Raw genomic sequence first — 6,726 nt, 5'->3', positions numbered from 1 at the left:
AGTGCTCTGTGCCCTGCACATAGTAAGCGCTTAACAAATACCAACATTATTATTATTCTCTGGGCCTCAGTTAGATCATCTGTAAAATGGAGATTAAGACTGTGAGCCCCATGTGGGATGTGGACTGTGTCCAGCCTGCTTAACTTGTATCTACCTCAGTGCTTGGCACATAGTAAGTGCTTAACAAGTACCATAATTATTATTACTTAGCTCTTGGGAGAGGACAAGACAAAAGAGTTGGTAGACACGTTCCCTGCCCACTACAAGCTTACAGTCCAGAGGACTGTACATTATTTATATAATTTGCTTTGCTAAATCTTATGGTCATTTACTAGGCCTCAAAGAATTTTGATATTGATAGACTGCTACTGATGTGTTGATCTATCGCTATCAAAATTGATGCTTCAGTTGATATATCAGTGGGAAACAACATGACCTAGTGGAAAGAGCCCAGACCTGGGAGTCAGAGGGACCTGGGTTCTAATCCCAGTTCTGCCCCTTAAGTGCTGTGTGACCTAGGGCAAGTCACTTCGCTTCTCTGTGCCTCATCTGCACAGACAAGTTCCCTCACCTGCAAAATGGGGAATCCAATACCTGTTCTCCCTCTTACTTAAACAGTGGGACCCGATTATCTTGTTTCTGCCCCAGTTCTTAGTACAGTGCTTGACATATTCATTCATTCAGTTGTATTTACTGAGTGCTTACTGTGTGCAGAGCACTGTACTAAGCGCTTAGAATACACAATTTGGCAACAGATAGAGACAATCCTTGCCCAACAACAGACTCATAGTAAGCACTTACTAATTATTATTATCATTACATCACTATTTGGATTGAAGCCCCACCCCCAAAAGGCCTCTTTTCTCCCCCCAGAGTTGCACCCAAGCCCTGTCCCTCTCGACAAATGAAAAGTTGGTATCTCTGCACACACTGAGGTGATGGGTTATCTCAGTGAAGCGGAGTGGCTCCTCTTCCCCCTCCTCTCCCCTTCTCTCCTTTTCCCCTCTCCCACCTCTCTTTCCTCCTCTTCTCCCTTTGGCCTCACCCCCTTCCTCCCTCAGATGGTCAGCACTCCTCACTCTGCCGGCACCGGTGCCGGAGTGACCCAGCCACCCGCAAATTTCCTGCAGGGGATCCAGAAAGCAAACGGCAACATCCACCACCCTTGAAGCTGATTTACCAACAAATCGATCGATGGTATTTATCGTCATCAGTCAAGCACTGCACGGGAAGACCCGATCCCTCCCCTCAAGGAATCTACAGTCAAGCAGTCAATCTACAGAGAAGCAGCGTGGCTCAGTGGAAAGAGCCCGGGCTTGGGAGTCAGAGGTCATGGGTTTGAATCGAATCCATACATCCTATCCATTACCCACACATCCTATCCATTACCAAGACCTGCCAGTTTCACCTTTACAATATCGCCAAGATCCGCCCTTTCCTCTCCACCCGAACGGCTACCTTACTGCTACGGGCTCTCGTTATATCCCGGCTAGACTACTGTGTCGGCCTTCTCTCTGATCTCCCTTCCTCCTCTCTCGCCCCGCTCCGGTCTATTCTTCACTCCACTGCCCGGCTCATCTTCCCACAGAAACGATCTGGGCATGTCACTCCCCTTCTTAAACACCTCCAGTGGTTGCCTATCGACCTCTGCTCCAAACAAAAATTCCTCACTCTAAGCTTCGAGGCTCTCCATCCCCTTGCCCCTTCCTACCTCTCCTCCCTTCTCTCCTTCTACCACCCTCCCCGCACGCTCCGCTCCTCCGCCGCCCACCTCCTCGCCGTCCCTCGGTCTCGCCCGTCCCGCCGTCGACCCCCGGGCCGCGTCCTCCCGCGGTCCCGGAACGCCCTCCCTCCTCACCTCCGCCAAACTGATTCTCTTCCCCTCTTCAAAACCCTACTTAAAACTCACCTCCTCCAAGAAGCCTTCCCAGACTGAGCTCCCCTTCTCCCTCTACTCCCTCTACCGCCCCCCCTTCACCTCTCCGCAGCTTAACGCTCTTTTCCCCCCATCTCCCTCTGCTCCTCCCCCTCTACCTTCCCATCCCCTCGGCACCGTACTCGTCCGCTCGACTGTATATATTTTCATTACCCTATTTATTTTGTTAATGAAATGTACATCGCCTCGATTCTATTTAGTTGCCACTGTTTTTAAGAGATGTTCTTCCCCTCGACTCTATTTATCGCCATTGTTCTCGTCCGTCCGTCTCCCCCGATCAGACCGTAAGCCCGTCAAACGGCAGGGACTGTCTCTATCTGTTGCTGACTTGTTCATTCCAAGCGCTTAGTACAGTGCTCTGCACATAGTAAGCACTCAATAAATACTATTGAATGAATGAATTAATTAATTAATGAATCCCGGCTCCGCCACTTGTCAGCTGTGTGATTGTGGGCAAGTCACTTCACTTCTCTGTGCCTCAGTGACCTCATCTGTAAAATGGGAATTAAGACTGTGAGCCTCATGTGGGACAACTTGATTACCCTGTATCTACCCCAGCGCTTAGAACAGTGCTCTGAATATAGTAAGTGCTTAACAAATACCAACATTACTATTATTATTATTACAGCCCAGATGGGGAGACAAGGGCTAAAATAAATTACAGGCAGGGTCAGCAACTGAGTTTAAAGCCCCGTAGTGCCTACTCAGTCATTCATTCAATCATATTTATTGAGTGCTTATTGGGTGCAGAGCACAGTGCTAAGTGCTTGGAAAGTACAATTCGGCAACAAATAGAGACAATCCCTACCCAACGATAGGTCTACGTACTGTGTGGGGAGGGAGGGAGGGAGGGGGGAGACATAGGTGACGCAGTAGGGGGAGGAAATAGGGTGGGGAAAGTAGAGATTAGTCAGGGAAGACTTCCTGGAGGAGATTTGATTTTAGCAAGGCTTTGAAGCTGGGGAGAATAGTTGTCGCCTGCTCTTCCAAATCCAGCACTTGGATCTGTGACCTCTGGACTTCTGATATTTGTGCCACCCTCAACCCCACAGCACTATGTCCATATCTTTAAATTACATGTTATAAATTTTTTATTTATATGAATATCTGTCTCCCCCTCTAGCTTATCAACTCACTGTGGGTGTGGATCGGGTCTGCCAACTCTATTGTACTCTCCCAAGAGCTTAGTACAGTGCTTTGCACAGAGTAACTGCTCAATAAATACCACTGTTGATGACGATGATGGGACAGACAACATTCAGGTACCTTGGCAACCGCACCTCCACTAAGCATCACTTCTATTTTTCCATTCATTCATTCTATCGTACTTATTGAGTGCTTACTGTGTGCAAAGCACTGTTCTAAGCACTTGGGAGAGTGCGATATACCAATATTATTCTATTATGAGGTGATCGAGTGCATTAAAGCCAATGGTGAGGAGTTTTTGTTTGAGGCAGAGGTGGATGGACAACCGCTGGAATTTCTTGAGGAGAAGGGAAACCTGGTCTGAACGTTTCTGTAGGAAAATGACCCGGCAGCAGAGTGACGTACCTCTATCTAAGTCCTGGCTCATTTCGGTCCTGAAGAATTCCCCCCACAGAGAACGGCTATTTCTCTTCAGTGCCAGCTTCTGGAGTTACAGTGTCAACCTCATCTGTGAACATGTCCAAGTGAGGGGGAGTGCTGTCCCTTTAAAATAAATTAACAAATAAAATCTTCCCTCCCACCTGCCCCGCTCTCCTCCCGGGGAAGGAAAGGGCAGCAGAGGAAAGGCAGCTGCCATCCCCGGCCCACTTCTCAGCTGTTTTCCTCCCTTCCTGCCACAAACACCCCTCACTGAGAGGGAGAGGGCGGGAGAGGAAACCTCCCCACAGCCCCCCTGCCCCGGGGGGTTTGAACATAAAGTCCTGGCCTGCCCCTGTTAACCAGCTGTTGCCAATCCAGCCACTCTCTTGGCCGGGAAGGTCTGTCTTTCTAGTTCTCTGCAACTGGTGTTTGCCCTGGGCTCCTCGCTCCTCCCGGCCAAGAGGCCGGGGTGGGAACGGGCAGGCAGAGAAGCAGTGTGGCCTAGTAGGTACAGCATAGGCCTGCAAGTTAGATGGACCTGGGTTCTATCCCGGCTCCATTTGTCGGCTGCTATTGTACTCTCCAAGTGCTTAGTAAAGTGCTCTGCACACAGCAAGCTCTCAATAAATACAATTGAATGAATGAATGTGACCTTCGGCAAGTTACTTCTCTGGGCCTCGGTCTCTTCAACCCTAAAATGGAGATACCTGTTCTCCCCACTTAGATTGTGAGCCCCATGTGGGACAGGGACTGTGTCTAACTTGTTCCTATCCTAGCACTTAGAACAGTATTTGCCACCTACTTCTCCACACACGCTTCAGTCAGTTCCCTCCTCTATAAAATGGGAATTAAGACTGTGAGCCCCATGTGGGACATGGACTGTGTCCAACCTGATTACTCTGTACCTTAACCAGGGCTTAGAACAGAACTGGGCACATAGTAAGTGCTTAACAAATACAATTTAAAAAAAAAAACAAAAACCCAAAATAAAAAGCATTAAAAAAAAGAGAGAGCAGGCAGGGGCAGATAGGGGTGAGTCTCTGGCTGTTGGCAGCCAGCCAGAGCCCCAGGCCTGCCTGGTTAGAAGCGGTTCTGACGAGAGGACCCTCCGCAGAGCTCTGGGTACGAGCGGGCACCAGATGAGTGAGGGGAGCCCCTTCCCAGCTCCCCAGTTTAGCTAGACGCAAGAGCCTGGAGAGCAGCTGTGCTTCCTGTTTGTCTTGATGCCTGGCGATTTTTGAAGAGGCCTCGCTCTCTTCAGCCCGGGCTGAAGGCTAGCAGGCCTCCAGCCTGTGGCCTGGGATCAGAGAAGCAGCGTGGCTCAGTGGAAAGAGCCCAGGCTTGGGAGTCAGAGGTCGTGGGTTCTAATCCCGGCTCTGCCACTTGCCTGCTGTGTGACCTTGGGCAAGTCACTTCACTTCTCTGGGCCTCAGTTACTCCATCTGTAAAATGGGGATTAACTGTGAGCCTCACGTGGGACAACCTGATTACCCTCTATATACCCCAGCGCTTAGAACAGTGCTCTGCACAGAGTAAGCGCTTAACAAATACCAACATTATTATTATTAAAAATGGAGTTTAAAAAATGTGAGCCTCACGTGGGACAATCTGATTACCCTGTATCTACCCCAGCGCTTAGAACAGTGCTCTGCACATAGTAAGCACTTAACAAATACCATAATTATTATTATTATCCATCCCCTGCTGGGGTGGCATGGCCCTGGCAGGATGGACTTGGGCCTGATAATAACAATAATAATAATAATAATAATAATAATAATAATTGTATTTAGCAAGTGCTTACTATGTGCCAGACACTATACTAAGCACTGGGGCAGACACAAACAAATCGGGTTGGACACAGTCCCTGTCCGAAGTTGGGCTCACAGTCTTTATCCCTGTTTTCCAGATGAGGTAACTGAGGCCCAGAGAAGCAAAGTGACTTGCCGAAGGTCATACGGCAGACAAGTGACGGAGCCGGGATTAGAACCCTTGATCTTCTGACTCCCAGGCCCGGGGTCTAACCACTACGCCCTGCTGCGTCTGATGCCATGAGGTCTTGGCCTGAGCAGAGGCTGCCCTCTGCTCTGAGGGGGGACCTCCCATTGCTTTGGTCAGCATCGGGAATGAGAAGGGGGTCTTGGGGTCCCCACCCTAGGGCTCAGAACTGAAGACTTCGGGCCACCCGCGAGCATAACCGGTATTCTTAAAGTGCTTACCATGAACCAAGAACTATACTAAGCGCTGGGATAGATTTGAGATAATTGAGATAATTGGAATAATCAGATTGGACTCAAGCCCTGTCTATGGGGCTCATGGTTTAAATAGAGGGAGTAGCAATCAATCAATGGCATTTATTACGAATAATAATAATAACGATGGTATTTGCTAAACAGTATGTGCCGGGCTCTGCTTTAAGCAGTGGGGTAGATACAAGGTAATCAGGATGTCCCACGTGGGGCTCACAATCATTAATCCCCAGAGGTAACTGAGACCCGGAGAAGGGAAGTGATTTGGCCAAGGTCACACAGCAGACAAGTGGCGGAGCCGGGATTAGAACCCACCACCTCTGACTCCCAAGCCCACATTCTTTCCACTGTGCCATGCTACTTCTCTGGGGCTTTACCCTCTAGTCTCTCTCCCCTCTTCATCCGATGACGTTCTCCTTACCTCTCTGGTCCCTCCTGCTACTTTTCCCTTCTCTCCCTCCCTCCCCGTCCATCCCACCCCTCTCTTACTTCCATGTCTCCTTCCCCTTTCTCCCTCTGCCTTCCAATGAATTAAGCATGAATTTGAAAATGACTGGCCCAAGTGGCCAATTCTGCTTTTGGAAGCCAGGGTGGCCGCTCTAGGCAGATTCCAAGGATACCAAAGAGTCGATACGCTCAATCCCAAACTGGGAATAACACTGTGGCTACGCAACCGAAAAGAGGCTGGCAACTGAGGATTCATCCAGTTGGTTTGTTCCATTTGGAATCAGGGGTGACCTCTGTAAGCGGATTCCAAGGATACCAGAGTGTCAGCATGCTCAATTCCTTCCTTCCTTCCTTCAGTCATTCAGTCGTATTTATTGAACACTTACTGTGTGCAAAGCACTACATTATGCGCTTGGGAGAGCACAGTATAACAACAAATAGACACATCCCTGCCCACGGCGAGCTTAGTCTAGAGGGGGAGACAGACATGAATATAAATAAGCGAATGACAGATATGTACATAAGTGC

This window comes from Ornithorhynchus anatinus, chromosome 3 (assembly GCF_004115215.2).
Source record: "Ornithorhynchus anatinus isolate Pmale09 chromosome 3, mOrnAna1.pri.v4, whole genome shotgun sequence".
NCBI lineage: Eukaryota > Metazoa > Chordata > Mammalia > Monotremata > Ornithorhynchidae > Ornithorhynchus > Ornithorhynchus anatinus.
Note: the sequence above shows the minus strand (reverse complement) of the source record.